Below are 19,326 nucleotides of genomic sequence, written 5' to 3'. Positions count from 1 at the left end.
TATCTGCCAGAGTTAACTTACATCTAAATGATCTCGAATCCTCACTAATATAGAACATCAAAGGGAAAACAGAGCAGAACATTGTAAAATAGGTCACACTGGGGCCGATGGTTTTAAAAGAGACTTAAGAGAAACTGATCTGTCCTGAATCCTAATGGCTGAAGAGAGACCATGTGGCTGAAGAAAATGATATAAAGTGTAATATGGTGACCAAATATTTAGGAGATGGGTAGTACTGAGATTGTGAGATGTGCTGTGAAATAAAACACTTAAGTCAATAAAGATTTCCAACCAAATGCAAACTTGAGGACACAAAAACAACAACAACTCTACAAAGAATAATTAAAGGCTGATACTCTCCCGTTCTTACTGTGGCTCTAGGAGGACATAAACAAAAGCTTGTTTAAGTCAGTGGGTTCACTACATTCGAAACCAAAGCTATAAAAGAGATTGATTGGTATTTCACAATGCATATTGAGCCACCATGATACCGGAAGGTCACTGGCAGGTTAATACGTCACTGCCAGAAAATCACTGGATGCCACCAATAGTATACACTGATGTTAACTTCACCCAACATTCTGTACCAATGTATACAAACCATAAAATACATCTTTGGGTCACAAAGGGTCAGCAAGCTTAGCATTCAGCTCAACTTCAATATAAGGTGCAGAAGCATACTACACAACAAAGGAAACACATAAATGTGTTTTACTGATACAGAGAAAGTGCAGTGTCAAGCTCACACAACAACACTGCATCTTGTTTAAAAGACAAGTGTAGTCATTTTATGACTACAATATAAATATGATTTTATAGTAGAGTCTCTGCCTACCTAAACAAAACTGGATAATAAAAAACTGACCGTACAATAAGCAACAACTCTTTAGGCATCCCCCCTCGTGTGCATTACGATATGGTTTGGATTAGAAAACAAAATCTACTATTGCTAGATCTACTACATGCTTGAAACATAACATTTTAAATACTATATACTGTTATTGTATTAAGTGTTGTTTAATATCCAGTTACATACAGATCTGACCACTTGGAAACTACCAAAAACACTGTACTCACTAAAGACATATTCATACTCCTCAGGTGTTACCTTGGTGGATTGTGCAAGCGGTTTATAATTGAGTAATTCACAGCAGTCTCAGAAAATAAGCCCAAGAGTTCAACTTAATTTGAACTGATTTAAAATACATCTTAAGTCTTGAAAAGTTCCTTACCAGCACTGTGGAGAGGCTCCTAGCTGGACCAACGGTGCTTAGCTTGTGCTGACACGGCCAAAAGATAGCATCCTATTTAAATGACCAGGGACAAGCCGACAACTGCATTAACAGCATGGTGACAAAAGACACACCCTGAGAACGCAATAAAACATTACGGTTCAGGCCCCGGACTGACAATTCTCGGACAATTGAGAGAGGGGAGATACAGTACCGTTTCATAATAAATTGCTGTATTTGCTATATGAGACTACTGACAGAAAGATGGAGAATCATATGGTTTCAGCAGCAACAACATAAACAAATGGCTTTCGTGGAGCACAAATAATGTCTGGTTAACTTCCACAAAGAAATAACAATAGAGTCCTTTAAGAGTAGTTCATTTCTAAAAACAAGCAAAATAAACAACATGTAGATTACCTATAGTTCAAATTATAGCTGAAGCATATCAAAAACTACACTGAGTTAACGTTAGCCTACTGTATACTGTGTATAAATAATCTAATGTTAACTACAGATCTAATGCCATCTCCACATGTCTTTAGGAAAACAAAACATCTGTTTTTTTTTTCAACAAGGTATTTGTTCCAGAGTTTAGTTTAGCCACTAGTCACACCATTAAACAAACAGAGATGGGACGTTAAGTCCATCCAGACGTGCAATTGCAGCAACACGCATGCGTCCGATGAAATGTCAATCTGATCCTCGAGTGTCTTAGATAGTCACATGGCCAACAGAGGTATATAGCATTAAAGTCAAGACAGTTTTCACATGTAACTAGATTTACCGTAATGCAATAGAAAACTGTCTAAATATGAAAGGTGAAAGGTGTAAGGTGGCAGAATTGCAATGAGAATGTGCAGAACCGTTCAGTTACATAAATCTGATATTAAAGGGATAGTTCACATATAAATGATTTTTCTTATCCTCATGTTGTTCTAAATCTGAATTAATTTCTTTTTTCTGATAAACACAAAAGATATTTTGATAAATGATGGTAAGCACACAGTTGACAGTACCCATTGAATTCATAGTATTTGTATTTCCTACTATGAAAGTCAATGGTTACAATCAGCTGTGTGCTTACCATCATTTATCAAAATATTTTCTTTTGTGTTTTGTGTGAGAAAATCTATTTATGTTAGCGGTTCTCAAACCTTTCAGTGCAGGGGTGGAGTGGGACTGAAAAATCTACCGTGAAATTTCGTAGACCACGAAAAAAAATAGGGTCCAATGTGCTCACAAACAGGAAGTAATAAATGGAATAATGTGTGTATCTTTGAATAACTGTAAGAATATTTAAATATAAAATAAATTTAATTTTTGTTATATAAAGTTTTAAGAGATAATAATGGTTTTTTTGCCACTGTTGTTGTTTATTTAGACTTGATTGTGCAGCTAAAAGCGTGTTTGGCGCATTTACCTCAGAGTTTATTTCAGTAATATTGCTGTTTTTCCGGTAATAATAATACAATTTACATGTCAATCCTGCTTCCTTCTCCGTTTATTCATTTCATTATGCTGTTATGTTAAGTTATGTGAGGATATTTATTGCCAAGAAATGTTCATTGCCCTTATATGAATGCTCTCGTCTAATATTAAAATCATATGCGGAATAATGTGTGCATCTTTGAATAACTGTAAAATACCGTTCTTTAATTTTTTTTTGAGAAATCATAATGCTGTGAGGATATTTATTGACATGCGAGACGTTTATTGCCGTTAATACGTTTATTGCGTATAATATAATACGGAAATCATATATACATAGTAGGAAATATATAATGTGGTATACTGCAAAGTTATCCTGCTAATTTTTATTTATGATATGGAGATAAATAAACCTTTGCATATCTGCTGATTTGATCCATTCCTGACCACCAGGCTAGAGATTTTAAACATCCTTAATCCACACTTACTAGTCTATCAAATAATATCTAAAATATATTGTTTTGTGAAAAAAGATTGCTTTGTTGTATTGTTTATGCGATCATAACGAATCACACGATCATTTTATACGCAGAAGCAGCGGTCAGCAGCTGCAGCGCACTTGGATCCGACCACATACATACTGCAATAAACAGGCGTTCGGCGGCTTTTTACATCAAAGGCCGACAGGCTATGCCATTTGGGGAGGGCCCGCTCACTGATCCCCATATTTTTATAAATCCTGGACATGGTTGGACCTGCCGAACAAGTTGAGCACTTTTATATACTTTGTTGAGCAGAGAGGCTGCACAGTTTGACCAGCGGGAAGCGGCCGCACATCAGTGTTGCACATTACGGTGTTGCTAATATAACGCGCAATGTATAAATATTATCAGACCGGCCCACCGGGAAAAGTCCTGACTCTCCTGATTGCCACTCCTCTACTGTTTCAGTAAGTTTGAGCCCCCCCCCCCGCCCCGCCTTGTGTAGCGTGCATCCATTACAGCCAAGCAAAGGCAATTCATGACATATACTGTAACAATCTCAAATGTAGAAACTGAATTAAACAAAACACAGTATTACAATTTAGTGGCATCATCTCCCGGCCCCCAGTGCTGTACTGTTTATAGATATTATTAAAGGAATAGTCTACTCATTTTCAATATTAAAATATGTTATTACCTTAACTAAGAATTGTTGATACATCCCTCTATCATCTGTGTGCGTGCACGTAAGCGCTGGAGCGCGCTGCGACGCTTCGATAGCATTTAGCTTAGCCCCATTCATTCAATGGTACCATTTAGAGATAAAGTTAGAAGTGACCAAACACATCAACGTTTTTCCTATTTAAGACGAGTAGTTATACGAGCAAGTTTGGTGGTACAAAATAAAACGTAGCGCTTTTCTAAGCGGATTTAAAAGAGGAACTATATTGTATGGCGTAATAACACTTTTGGGAGTACTTCGACTCGGCGCAGTAACACCCTCCCTCTCCCATTATGAGAGTGAGAAGGGGAGCGGACTTTTCAAAAGTGCCATTACGCCATAAAATATAGTTCCTCTATTAAATCCGCTTAGAAAAGCGCTACGTTTTATTTTGTACCACCAAACTTGCTCGTATAACTACTCATCTTAAATAGGAAAAACGTTGATGTGTTTGGTCACTTCTAACTTTATTTCTGATTGGTACCATTGAATGAATGGGGCTAAGCTAAATGCAATCGAAGAAGGATTTGCTTTGCAAGATCCTAAACCTAATTAATTAACCACCCACTGACTAGTCGATTTCGAAAATGTGTAGCTTAGATAATGAATAGCTTTCTTAGGATTTTACATATTCTGACTTTCACTTTGCCAGTGGAAGTTCCTAGTTCAACCAGCTAAAGTTCAGGCTAGTCCACAAGCATATCCAGTGATGAATGAGTAGGCTACAGTGAATGCATGAGTGAGCTCTTGAGTGAAAGTAGGAGACATATGGTAGACAAATGCAGTACTGAGCCAGGATTGGTTCTTCCTCTCCATTGCTTTACCATTACACGCCTATCTGAGAGAGTAACAACAAGTGACACAGCGACCGCAGAGGAGAAAAAAACTGCAAATCGATAGCCATCTCCCCAAGGAAAGACGCAGGGATTCAGTGGTCTCGCTCTGACACCCACCTCTCTCTCTCTCTCTCTCTCTCTCCCTGCCTACTGCTCTAGGGGCCCGATCTTAGGGTAAGGTCTGATTTAGATTTGACGGGCTCTGAAGCAAGGCCTGCAATAACAGGGTTTTTAACTGCATTTAAGTGTAGCACTCCATCTTGTAGGTTTTAGAGTCCCCTGACAATCTCAGGCTTAACAATCGGTCCTACGGTAAAAGGCTCTTTATCTGCGCAAATGTTTTATTACATGCTTAAATCAACCATGCTCTTATAAGTTGCAAGTGGTGAACACTACAAAAGTGAATGAGTTTGAAATTAAATTTTCGATTACTTGGTTTAATCCTTTTCCCGTAGGAAACGCTGTTCGGGCTGGGCCATGGTGGTGATTTTGCACCACCACCATGATTAGTAGTGGCGTGTGTTTATCCTTTAACCCTGGTTAGGCAAAAACTTAAAGGGAGCAGAAGACACTAGCTTTGCTGCATTGAAGTATTTGTCCCTTTGGATTAACCAACAAGACTTCACAGAACAGCATTGCATTCATCTGCCACGGGTGCACTGCAAGAGACGCAAAGAAAGCAAGGCGCTCTTGGGGCCAAGTTATTTGTAGGCAATCGGCAATGTGAATTGCATTATAAGTAAGTGTAGAAGCATGCAAATGATCAGCTTACACACCAAGCAAATAAGCCGAACTCAACATCAAATGAATGTCAAACAAACCCCACAACAAAAGTTCAAGTGTAAAGCACCCACGGAGTATACTCTGATGTGGTGAATCTCTAATTGGTGATGTCTTACTTACCACACAACATGAATTCAATTGAAACCAAATCTATTCTTGAGCTCTTATTCATTGTTTGGCTCAAAACAGCTGTGATTCAAAACCAAAGCTTTGCATGATTTATAAACCCATAAAAAACGATTTATTGAAATGAAAAACATTGTAATATATGAACACTTGTCTATAAGATTCTAATTAATACAATTTATTGAGCGAGAACAACCTGCATAATGGTCTTAAGTTTTAGATGTTTATTTGAATAACAGGTTTAAATTGGCCACAATTATAACATTTCTTTCTGACATTATAAACAGGGAGCTATTGCAGGTTTTAATGTAACAAGATGCAACAGTCAGGGGGAACAACAGGTCAATTTTTTAATGAGCGAACAGAATGTTTTCAAAATCACTGTAATGAATTCCAGCGTTCACACCTACAGTTCTCTTCTGATATGTGTGCTGTTTTGATCTTTGGGTAGTTTATGGCAACTAAACAGAATAAACCAATGAGCTTCTTAGCAAGCAACCACAGATGAGACTTAAAGAGGGAAAAACCCACAAAGGTAACCGAAGTAAGCACACAGAGCAAACATTTAATTTCTCCTATAGGACATAAACAGACATTAGTGTTAACACACAAAGCGGCTCATTAAACATGGTACTGAAGCAATGAATTGTGTTTATTTACCTTTAAAGGACCTGGGGCCTCATTTATAAAACTTTGCGTAGGATTTGCGTCAGAAGTGGCGTACGGATGAAACATAGGACGTGCGTACGCACAGAAATATTCGGATTTATAAAACCGTGCGCACGCACATCCTACGCATTTTTCCCTTAATAAATCACAATCAATTCTAAATGTAGCGCAGCTTTTGCGGCTTCATGACACGCCCATAGTTGCCCATAAATAGTCCGTGAAACGCCCACAAGTTAATATGCATTGATTGCGAAATCATGGCAAACACATAGAGGAAATAAAAAAAAAACGTAAATTCACTCAATGTGAAGTAGAAGTTATCGTTGGCGAGGGGGAAAAGAGGAGAAAAACGTTGTTTGGAGGGCACAGTGTGGGCATTACGCATTGTGATGGGGCATTTTTTTCCATTCATTTAATTGCATCTGACAAGCTACAGATGTCGGTAATAATCGACGTGGAAATGGGACATTGTTCAGCGCAAATGTAATTTCTTGTTGCTTCCTGGATGGTTGAGACATACGCCATACATTGTTTTATCAAAAATAAACACACTAAAGGCATATGCATGAATACCATAATTCCGTAGATTATGAAGATATGGTTTACTATGAAAACAACTTTCCCCAGTGGACAATTAATACATCTATCTATTTATTTATCTATCTATCTAACTATATATCTCCTTAATTACCTATCTATCTGTCTATGTAATTGCATCTATATATGCTCCGCCAGACGGACACATTGACAAGAATATCAGTTTTGTACATTATTTCGTTCTGTTAACTATATTCTTTATGAGGATGAATTGCACAACATGCCAATATTATTGCAGAACATATTTCACTTTTCTTTTAGCAAATATGTGTTCATTTGAATTTCTGTTGTAATTTTCGATTTCTTTATTTTTTTGTTTCACTGCTGATCGATCAAACGGGTGTTCGTGTAGGCTGTTAATTGTAAGACTTGCTTTGTGAAGTGTTGTGTCGAACTCAGTTCCCCCTATGTTTCCCTCCAGCGCAGTGCCCTCATAGCGCCTTCATCACGTTACATTTAGAAAGATTAAAGATTTTAATTGGTTATACTAAAAAGGCATAATATCATGTATTTTATAATACAATTTATTAAATATTTCATACATTTGACAGTTTTCTATTAGGGTATTTCTTTTAAAATATAGCCTGTCTTTTTCTTTTTTTTCCCTTTACTGGTCGTTTTAAAAATGTAATGTTTGCATACATAGTTAAATAAATATTATACATATAATATGATTCATACTGTAAAAATAATTGACTTACCATTAAGAACAATACAGATACATTACAGAAATGCACACATATACATCTCAGTAGCCATTAAAACTTTAAATATATAAATAATAAAACAACCTATAACGTGATAAAAACGCCATAAAAACACTACACTGAAGGGAAAAATAGGGGGAACATAGTGGCAACAGACTTCGACACAACAGAAGTCTTCATGTTATTTATGAGAGGCAGTGTTGTCATTTTTACTTTCACTTTCACGTGTTCCTTCCATCTGCCGTCGGTGTCGCCATTTCTCATTTCACCCGTTTTTGTGCGTACGCCTGGGTCTGAGCTTGCGTGACGGACCGCACATTTTCCCGTCAAGTTTGCTTTTTATAAATAACAACTATTGCGTAGAGAGTGGCGTACGCCGCCTTTTGTGCGTACGCAACGTTTATAAATGAGGCCCCAGGACTGGTTGAATTTGTTTCCTTGACCCTCAATAGAAACTCAATAGAATACAACACTGTCGCCGTGCCCAAGGGGTTCCATTTTATTTCTAAAGATCAAATGTCCTGCAGTTCCTAATAATCAAATACTGACTTAATCGTAGTTAAACTTACAGGTGTGCTTGAGAAGGGCAGTGGATCTTCTGGTGCGGGACTGAGTATCGCTGCCCTTGAGCAATTTGGGTTTAATTGCCTCGTTCAAGTGCACAATTCTGACAGCTCAAGAACCAACTATTAGAATTCAATTATTTGCCCAGGGGACGGATTCACAATACATCCCTAACAAGAAAATTCTTCTTAACTGCCTATTTTCCCTGAATTCCTATCTAAGAAGAAAGTTAAGAATATTTTATTACCCAAACAACTAATTAAGAAAGTTCTTATTTTTTATAAGGCTGTTTTAAAGAATAATCAAGAATACAAATTCTCAAAAAAGAAACTTTCTTAAATAACATCTTAAGGTTAGGTTAACCCCATAGTTAGACTTATAGAAGGATCTCTTGACAGAAATGCAATGTAATATGCATAACTATATTATCAGTGGTGTTTAAAGACCTTACATAATGAACTGTGTTGTTTTTATTAGAATGGGCTGTTTTTAGGTCCATACACCACAGGTGCCCTACATGAAAGTCGGCGTCATGTTTCTGCCATAGACAGTAAAAGAAATGGACTCAGCGACCCTGTTGGATTCAACAGAGACAAGTGAAGTCAATTAGAAGCCCATACTTCCTGGGGGTCGTCACACCCCTACTCTTTTTCGAAGGACATCCTGGGATTTTTAATGACCACAGAGAGTCAGGACCTCGGTTTAACGTCTCATCCGAAGGACGGTGCTTTTTTTGACAGTATAGTGTCCCCATCACTCTACTGGGGTGTTAGGACCCACACAGACCACAGGGTGAGCACCCCCTGGCGGTCTCACTAACACCAGCATCAACCTGGTTTTCCCAGGAGGTCTTCCATCCAAGTACTTACCAGGCTCAGCCCTGCTTAGCTTTAGTGGGCAAGCTGTCTTGGGCTACAGGGTGATATGGCTGCTGGGTGTAATATAAATATAATGATGAAGTGCCTTACTTGACTCTGGGAAAACTGGGTTCTTTTACATTTATTCTAGGTTAAGGCGACTCAAAACTCTTTAAAGACATGTTTGCTGCTTTGGAAATGTGGGTTTGCCTCTCCTCACGTGCCACTCTACATGCGAACCTGTGGGCGGAGGTACAAAAGCAGTTATTGCCATTCCACTTTGGAAGTTGGGTTTAAAATCTCTACGTCACGCATTCGAACATTCCGGATCTGGTGTTTTCTTAGCTTGGTGCCAAAAACTGTTATATTTCGGTAACAAGGACGTTTTCAGTTCTGAAACGTGCAAGATGTTCATTAAGTATGATAACCTCTTATATAAGAAAAATCAAGTTAAAATTGATTCTTTGATTCGCCCGTTGCTTAAAAAAAATGTTTTTAGGAAAATATTTGAAAACTTCTCAATACATGCACTTACGGGACATTCACACGGGGCGAAAGCGTTAATGCTTGACGGAAGGCTTGTCTGAAGCGTGGCCAACAGCTAATCACAGTGGCCCGGTCTTCCATAAACGTAATTGGCTGGCTCTGCCTAGATTATTTGCATACGCGATCTGATTGGCTGACGCATGCGTTGCCTCTTGAAAAGTTGAGAAATGTTCAACTTCTGCCACGAGCAATGGCACTGACGCGGCGCCGACAGATCCACAATTCAGTTCGGCAACGCATGACATCACCCATTATAAGTGAATGGGAAGCGTTAATGCTTATGCCCCGTGTGAATGCACCGTTAGGAACATTCAACCTTATTTGTCTTAAAAAAAATTTGTCTTAAAGGAATATTGCATTTTCTTAAAAGAAAAATCCAGATAATTTACTGACCACCATGTCATCCAAAATGTTGATGTCTTTCTTTGTTCAGTCCAGAAGAAATTATGTTTTTTGAAGAAAACATTGCAGAATTTTTCTAATTCTAATGGACTTTAATAGAACCCAACATTCAATACTCAACACCTAACAGTTTTTTTCAACGGAGTTTCAAAGGACTATAAACAATCCCAAACGAGGCACAAGGGTCCCATCCAGCGAAACGACTGTCATTTTTGACAAAAAAAACAAAAAATATATACTCTTAAACCACAACTTTTCGTCAAGGTCCGGTCCAGCGCGACCTAACATAAATGCGTAGTGATGTAGGGAGGTCACGTGTTAGATATATAAAACGCACATTTGTGGACCATTTTAAACAATAAACTGCCACAAAAGACATTAATTAGTATGATTCGACATACAACAACGTAGGAGCGGTCCTCTTTCAAGACGCTTGTAAACACTGGGGCGGAGTTTCACGTTCGTCTTCTGTGACCTCTTGACATGATGACGTATTGCGTGGGGTCAGCTGGCGCATCACGACCGGATCTACACGACGAGAAGTTGTGCTTTAAAAGTGTATATTTGTTTTTTATTGTCAAAAATGACAATCATTTCGCTAGATAAGACCCTTTTGCCTCGTTTGGGATTGTTTATAGTCCTTTGAAACTCCGTTGAAAAAAACTGTTAAGTGTTGAGTTAAGTATTAAATGTTGGGTTCTATTAAACTCCATTAAAATTAGAAAAATTCTGCAATGTTTTCTTCAAAAAACATAATTTCTTCTCGACTGAACAAAGAAAGACATCAACATTTTGGATGACATGGTGGTGAGTAAATTATCTGGATTTTTATTTTAAGAAAATGGACTAATCCTTTAAGAACATTTTCAATAATCCGCCCCCAGATCTTTAAATCTAATGTGAGACAATTCTGTGCCACTAGCAAGCAAATTGTTTACTCACAGTGTGTATTTTTACATGGATACACTGTAAAGACAACTGCTTTAGTCACTTCAGTTCTCTAAAGTTTCAAATGAAGTGAAAAATGTTCTACAGGACAAAGTATAAACAAATAAAAAACACTGATTGTGTGTATCTCACAATCCTCAGGGCGAAGTGTAGTAGCTCTTCTCACCATGCATGAATGAGGGAGACCAGACACCAGTAAAGCAAATAACACAGAGATAAGTTTCTATGTTCTTCTTTTGACATCGTGGCTAACTAATGAGAAACAACAGCGATAAACTGCATACTCCTCTGGAAGAGAATGTCAAAATGAAAGCCTTCATCCCTACTGCACCATGCGTCTACTCCCATTGCCCTATACTCCCGATTGCCACACTGGCACACTGATAGGTCCGTGGTGCTCCGTATTCACTGTTTGTTCTCTCGCCCTTTCCTCTCTCCCAAATGCCCCCATGGCTGTCTGTACAACAGGCCTAATGAGCCACCGGCCCGAACAGCTCTTAATGCTGCAATTATGTGGCACGCTTAAAAGTCTTGGGGGTGTTTGCTTGTGCTATGCAAAAGCCACAGAAGACTGCCCGCTGCGTACGCATCTAAATCAGACGCTGCCCTTGTCAATCCCCCTCGACCCTCTTTGGCGAGTGTGGTGCAATTGTAGGCAAGGCACGTGAAGCCAGTCAAGGGTGAGTGAAATAAAATAAACAACTAAGCTAATGGGAAGTGCATGGCAATTAAGGCAATTATGACACACAGCTCTAAATTAAAGCAATTTTTCAGCAGGATTTTTCGAGAAATTCGTAGATTTTTTTTGCCTTGTGCGTGAGAAAGACAAAGAATAAAATAAATGAACAAATAAGTACTGGATGCACAAAAGCAAACCTGTGGAGACACAATTAAGCGCTGTATTAGACAAAAGTTACTGTGGTGAAAAAGAAAAACTTTTTAATTAAGATAACAATTGTGACCATGTCTATAAAATCCAGGCTACATTCTAGTTATGAGATTAGGAGCATCAAAGTTTGATTTCACTCATTGATTTCACTTTAATTTAAATTTTTGACATGACCTTACTGAGTCAATATTAAAAAAATCAAGGTAATTTTTCATAGAATGCGGTGACATTGTGTAGGACTTAATGTAGAAAACAGTAAATGACCAAAAAAATACTTTTTTCAGGCAAAATCATAATTACTCAATGTCCCCATGAAATCAAAATTAACATTTCTATAAAAGAAAGAATTTTTATGTTGTTATCCAACACTACAGCTTCGTATTAAAGGTGCAATACGTGGTTTTTAGAAGGATCTCTTGAAAAAAATGCCAAATAATATACAAAACTATATTATCAGGGGTGTATAAAGACCTTTTAAAATGAACTGTTATGTTTTTATAACCTTAGAATGAGACGTTTTTATCTACAAACACCGAGGGTCCCCTTACATGGAAGTCGCCATTTTGTGACGCCATGTTTCTACAGAAGCCCTTAACAGACAAACTTTTTTACTAAGATGTCTCCGACAATGAAATGTTTGTCCAGTGGTGGCTATAGTAGCTTCTTTATGCATTTCAAAAGCGAGGGGTGAGCAGTGGACTGAGCCGTTGGTTGCAATTCACAACTTCACCACTAGATGCCGCTAATTTACACACTGCACCTTTAAATTTCCTGTTCAATGTTGAAAAAGTTCAATGTAAAAATGTAGACATGTTCAAAGTCTAAATATGCTTTTTATTGGGATGAATGATGAAAGTGACGGAAGTCTATCACAAATGATGAAAGGATGAAAGTCTTTCACATGAGGTGTCATGTAAGTTTTATATTATATCTAAATCGGGACTCTATTAAACTTATTTTTTATGCAACTGTGACACTCACAAGTGGCTGGGTATCGATTCAGATGTTCCGGATCGATTCGATTTAGATTCACAACCTATCGAATCGATTCTCCTTTCGATTCCGATTCTCAGATCGATTTTTATGCTCGATTCTCGATTCGACTCAATGAATATAGATTTAATACATATACTATTGTTACGACCCAAGGCTGTCTAGGGTGAGGGTTGTAACATTTTATTTGAAAAGCTTTTCCTTTTTGGGTGTGTGTGTGTTTGGATGGCAGGAGACAGACACGGGAATAAACTGAAAATTATTTATTAAATGTGAACCAGTGAACAAAGTGACAAAAGCGTGAATAATAATAATTATAATAATGATAATAATAATAATAAGAAAACAAAAATGAGAATAGCAAAATAATATTTACAATATTTACAGGGGTGGAACACAAAACACAGAACCAAAGGAAAGGGGACGAGAGTGGTGCTAAATCAACGAAAGAAACAAAACAAAACGAAGCTAACTATTTTTAAAGACCTCTAAACTAATCTAAAGAAAATAAAAATAAAACAAAAGGTCTTCAGCGTATACACGCCCTAACTAAACTACACTAGCTAGATAACAGTCGAGGAAAAACATACAAGGGTGGCACTCACTCCTAAACTAGTGTGTCTAATACAAAATTAATATTTCCCTACGTGTGCACAATGTATGTCGCGCGACAATCTTACCTGTCCGCCTTTCCCCGGCACGGGGAAAACGAAACGCCAGAACATTCAGGACAAAACAACGGAGTAAATGAGATAACGAAAAACGAGAATGAACTGACATACACAGGCGGGGTAAATATAACAAGCGAAACAGACAGTACACAGTAACAGAAGGGTGTATAATTGTACAGTAAATACAGTACATGAGCCGCAAATGACTGACGCGCGTTTGAACTGGCGTCCTTTTTAAAACTGTGGGAGAATGGAGATTGGTGGAACCTGATGTGACGTCATTTATATACTGCAATGATTGACATGTTGATGGTCCAATCGGGAAACTGGGTGTATCTGGAGAGAGAGACAGCGGAGAGAGAGAGAGAGAGAGAGACACAACAACAAAGACACACCTACACGGACGTAACACACCCTCCCTTAAGAACAAACAGGTGTTTGTTCTATCACACAATTAGAGGGTTAAACTCTGGAAAGGGCATCGGCTAGAACATTGTCTTTACCTTTTTTGTGCACAATCTCCAAATTAAAGTTTTGTAAATACAAAGACCAACGCATTAAACGTTGATTATGATTGTACATGCGTGACAAGAAAACCAGGGGATTATGATCCGTGAAAACTGTAATAGGTAAGTTATTTGAACCAACATAAACCTCAAAATGTTGTAAAGCCAGAATAAGGGCCAAAGCTTCTTTCTCTATTGTAGAATAATTGAGTTGATGTTTATTAAACTTCCGTGAAAAATAGCTTATGGGATGGTCTACACCGGATTTATCCTCCTGAAGGAGAACAGCTCCAGCACCAACACCACTGGCATCCACTTCCAATTTAAAAGGTAAAGTACAATCGGGTGCTACAAGCACAGGAGCATTACAGAGTAAAGCCTTAACATTAACGTAAGCATATTGACATTCAGGGGACCACACAAAAGACTTAGATGGGCTTAGCAAGGAGGTGAGAGGTTGGACAACAGTCGAGAAGTTTTTGCAGAAACTTCGATAGTACCCCGCCATGCCCAGAAACCTGCGCAACTCACGGCGGGTGGTGGGAACGGGAAATTCCATAATGGCCGTGACCTTGGCCGCAACAGGGCGAACTTGACCCTGACCCACTTCCTTACCAAGATAGGTAACAGTAGTCTGTCCAAATTCACACTTGGCTAAATTAAGTGTTAAAGAGGCTTTGTCAAGGCGCTCAAACACTGCTTTTAGCGTACACACATGTTCAGCCCAATCCATTGAATAAATAACGAGATCATCTAAATACGCACTACAATTGGGCACATCACCAAGCACCAAATTAACAAGTCGTTGAAACGTTGCAGGTGCGTTACGAAGACCGAATGGTAAAACAGAATATTGTAGAATATGATCCGGAGTTACAAAAGCAGAAATTTCAGAAGCTTGAGGGGTGAGTGGAACTTGCCAATAACCTTTTAACATGTCCAATTTACTAACAAAATGTGCTGATCCAACATTGTCAATACAGTCTTCCATGCGGGGAAGAGGATAACTGTCGGGCACCGTTACCGCATTGACCTTACGGTAGTCGGTGCAAAACCTGAACGTTCCGTCAGGTTTGGGAAACAGAAGACACGGAGAACTCCACGGGCTACAGCTTGGTTTAGCTAACCCATTGTCTAGTAAGTATTTTACTTCTTGGCGCATAATAGATCTTTTAATTGCATTTACACGATAAGCATGTTGCTTAATAGGACGAGCACCATCGACATTAATTTCATGCTGCAAAACCGTGGTTTGTCGGGGAACATCGCCAAAAAGACAGGGAAAATCAGAAATCAATTTAACAATGTCAGAACTCTGTTCTGTAGTTAAATGAGTAAGGAATGACGGGAGATCTTTTATTATTTCAGAGTTTGGTAACCGCGCACACTGCTGAGGAGTGTTGCGAAGCATCACTCCATCCTCGTCATCACCCGCACAACCACGAGAGGAACCCAGATCAACGGCGGTAACTACGGAAGAGATAGTGGGCTCTTTCATCTGATCCGCAGCATCTGCGAGGGGTTTCTCACGGTCATGGTAAGATTTTAGCATGTTTATATGGCAAACACGAGACTGACGTTTCCTATCTGGCGTATTAACCATATAATCTGTCTCACTCATTTTCTTAGCTATTGTATAAGGACCACAGAACCGGGCAGACAGTGATGAACCTGTGACAGGCAGAAGTACTAGCACTTTGTCACCAGGTAAAAATGAACGGGCAACTGTTTTGAAATCATACTGGCGTTTCATATTCTCCTGAACAGAGGCCAATGACTCTTTAGCAAGAAGGCATGCATCATGCAACCGACTACGAAACTTGCTAACGTAATCCAATATATTAACTTTTGAACTCGATTCAGTAGACATGATTTGTTCTTTTAAAAGTTTCAAAGGACCTCTGACGGTGTGCCCAAAAACGAGCTCCGCCGGACTAAATCCGAGGGACTCCTGAACAGCTTCACGCACGGCAAACAGAACTAAAGGGACACCCTCATCCCAATCACGAGCCGTTTCCACGCAATATTTGCGCAACATGGATTTAAGGGTTTGATGGAAGCGTTCGAGTGCGCCCTGACTTTGGGGATGATACGCACTCGAAACTCGGTGAGTTATAGCAAGAGACTCTAATACCTGATTGAAAAGTTTTGACAAAAAATTAGTGCCTTGGTCTGTCTGGATAATTTTAGGAAAACCAAATGTTGAAAAGAATTTTGTTAATGCTTTGATAATGACCTGAGCAGTAATTTTTCGTAATGGAAAGGCTTCAGGAAATCGGGTAGCCACACACATGACAGTCAACAAAAATTGATTACCTGATTTAGTCTTAGGCAACGGTCCAACACAATCTACTATTACATGCTCAAACGGCTCTCCCACCACTGGAATTGGGGAGAGCGGAGCAGGCGGAACAACCTGGTTCGGCTTTCCAACAAATTGGCAGGTATGACACGTACGACAGTAATTCGCAACGTCTTTCTTTAATCCTGGCCAGAAAAAATGTCTTAATATCCTATTGTAGGTCTTAGTTACACCAAGATGACCAGCCAACTGATGATCATGGGCTAAAAATAAGACATGCTGTCGATAAGGTAAAGGAATAACAATTTGGTACACAACATTCCAATCTAAATCCTGCTGTGGGGTGGAACACCATTTACGCATTAACAATTCATTGTCAATGAAGTAAGCAGTTTTCTTATCCCTAGCGAGTTCACACGAGACAGCAGAGTTGAAACACGGCGCGAGCGTCTTGTCTTCTTTTTGAGCGGCCACTATTTGCGCTCGCGAAACTGACAACTTCAGCTTGTCTGAATCTGCGATACCAAAACCTGGCGTCCCCGTTTTCAAAGTGTGACTCTTTTTAGGAGAGTCAACAACTTCTAACGGAGCGTCATCAACCAAAAGAGGAGCTAAGAAAGAATTTGACAATTCAACCGCTTCTCCGTTTTTCCGTGACTGAGCGCGAGTGACGGCGCACGCAGGAAAAACATCAGAATAATCACCAGAAAGATCTTCAGCCTGACAAATCACATCTGGGTTGTCGACCACTTCTAATATTGGCATAACTTTTCCTCCAGCGAGGTCATTGCCAAGGATAAAGTCAACACCTTTAATGGGCAGAGAAGGTCGCACAGCCACTTTCACAAAGCCGGTACACAAATCACTATTCAAATATACACGATGTAACGGTGCCTTTACGAAACCCATTTCAATACCCTGTACAATTACACTTGACCCACAAAAAGTTTCCTCATTCAAAGGCAACGCATCCGCTACAATAAAAGACTGTAGGGCACCCGTATCTCTAAGCATTTTTATTTCTTTTTGTTCCCCAGGTTTTCCAGTTAAGGAAATTAACCCCTTCAGAACAAAAGGTAAATAATTATCATCAATGACTTCGTTTAGCGTATGTGCTTTTTCAAGTGTTTTAACAAAACCTACACCTTTAGGCTGGTTTTGCTGCTTACGTTTAAGCGTTAAACAATCAGCTATAATATGCCCTTGTTTGTGACAGTAGAAACACTCTCTAACCTCTTTTGGCTGAGGGGAGCTAGTCTTGGGACGAGCTGACTGAGAATGAGTCGGCACCGGAGGAATTTTCTCGCTACGGGCAGAGGAGAAAACCCCTTTGTGCGTAAGCACAAATTCGTCCGACAGAACAGCGGCGTGAGACAATGAAGTTACTTTTTGTTCATTAAGGTAAACCACAACACGCTCGGGAAGACACCCTTTAAATTCTTCCAGCAACACAAGTTCTCTTAACGAGTCAAAGTCATCCACTTTACTAGCTGCACACCATTTGTCAAATAAATTTCCTTTCTCCCTGGCAAACTCAACAAAAGTTTGGGTAGAATTCTTTTTATGGTTTCTAAACCTTTGTCTGTAAGCTTCAGGAACAAGCTCGTAAGCTCTAAGAACAGCAGCCTTTACCGAATCATACACCAAACTCTCTTCTAACAATAATGCAGAACAAACATCCTGAGCGTTTCCAACAAATTTACATTGTAATAACAGAGGCCAAACTTCTTTGGGCCAACAAAGGGAGGAGGCAATACGCTCAAAAGCGCTAAAATAAGTATCCACCTCCGACTCTCTGAATTGTGGTACTAATGCAATTTGTTTACTTACATCAAAAGCAACTGAGGACGGGTTAACCGGTGGAGGAACATTTGAGACCTGTGCGGGCGTTGGATACGCAGCCGAGCCGGCGGCGACCTTCATCGCTTCCAGCTCGAGCTGCCGCAACTTCACCTGCTTTTCGGCCTCGATCTTGAGCCTCCGCACTTCCAGACGCATCTCCAACTCAACCTGGCGTGCCTGAGCTTTTTCTTGTGCCTCTATTTGTAGGCGGGCCAAACGGACTTTTAACCGTGCATCTATCCTCGAGTCCGTGGACACCGGTGAAAATGGATCGAAGGGTGACAAGCCAGGTTTCGCATCGGCCTCCGCCGTCGCGCCACCCACAGCTCCAACCCGTTCGTCCACCTCATCGTCAGTGTTAGAATGGCCAACAGAAATACCACCAACATCAACCTTCCCACCGGTCTTACCACCCTCAGCACTTATCACAGGAAGAACATCAAGTTCAACCAAACCTTGTAGAATTTTACGTTTGATTTCCTTTTTAAGCATTTGTTTGCCCAAAGAAATACTGTAATGCTCTGCTATGGATTCCAACTCCTTTTTCCTACATAATTCAACTTGTTCTGCTGTAGGATTACCAATAAAGGCTTGCAAATTAAACAATGCCATGACTGTTACACACCACACCCACACAAACACGCAGCGCGGCATAACAAACAGGCCGCCAACCGCAGGCCAAAAACAGACCGCTAACACAAAGTCGTCCGCCACCAAAGCACGCACACCCAGAAAAAGGAAAATTTTCAAAAATTTATATGGATTATCAATTTTTAATGATCCCGGACGAGCCCCCAATAAATGTTACGACCCAAGGCTGTCTAGGGTGAGGGTTGTAACATTTTATTTGAAAAGCTTTTCCTTTTTGGGTGTGTGTGTGTTTGGATGGCAGGAGACAGACACGGGAATAAACTGAAAATTATTTATTAAATGTGAACCAGTGAACAAAGTGACAAAAGCGTGAATAATAATAATTATAATAATGATAATAATAATAATAATAAAACAAAAATGAGAATAGCAAAATAATATTTACAATATTTACAGGGGTGGAACACAAAACACAGAACCAAAGGAAAGGGGACGAGAGTGGTGCTAAATCAACGAAAGAAACAAAACAAAACGAAGCTAACTATTTTTAAAGACCTCTAAACTAATCTAAAGAAAATAAAAATAAAACAAAAGGTCTTCAGCGTATACACGCCCTAACTAAACTACACTA

The 19,326-nt window shown here is 39.3% G+C and overlaps 1 protein-coding gene and 1 long non-coding RNA gene across 6 annotated transcripts in view; one reads left to right on the top strand and one right to left on the bottom strand.

The window, feature by feature from the left end:
- grik4 (glutamate receptor, ionotropic, kainate 4) overlaps positions 1–19,326 on the bottom strand; it is a 548,585-nt gene that overhangs the window by 260,556 nt on the left and 268,703 nt on the right. The window lies entirely within an intron of this gene.
- LOC129455650 (uncharacterized) lies at positions 15,056–17,552 on the top strand. 3 transcript variants are annotated; one of them, XR_012367585.1, is made up of 4 exons: positions 15,056–15,497; positions 15,590–16,067; positions 17,300–17,338; positions 17,479–17,552. It is a non-coding gene; the product is annotated as an uncharacterized lncRNA (long non-coding RNA). The 3 variants fall into 3 exon arrangements; XR_012367584.1 differs by having other exon boundaries at positions 15,056–16,067; positions 17,482–17,552; XR_012367583.1 differs by having other exon boundaries at positions 15,056–16,067.

Source organism: Misgurnus anguillicaudatus, chromosome 24, assembly GCF_027580225.2.
Source record: "Misgurnus anguillicaudatus chromosome 24, ASM2758022v2, whole genome shotgun sequence".
Taxonomy (NCBI): Eukaryota; Metazoa; Chordata; class Actinopteri; order Cypriniformes; family Cobitidae; genus Misgurnus; species Misgurnus anguillicaudatus.
Note: the sequence above shows the minus strand (reverse complement) of the source record. Positions and strands in the feature narration are given on the sequence as shown.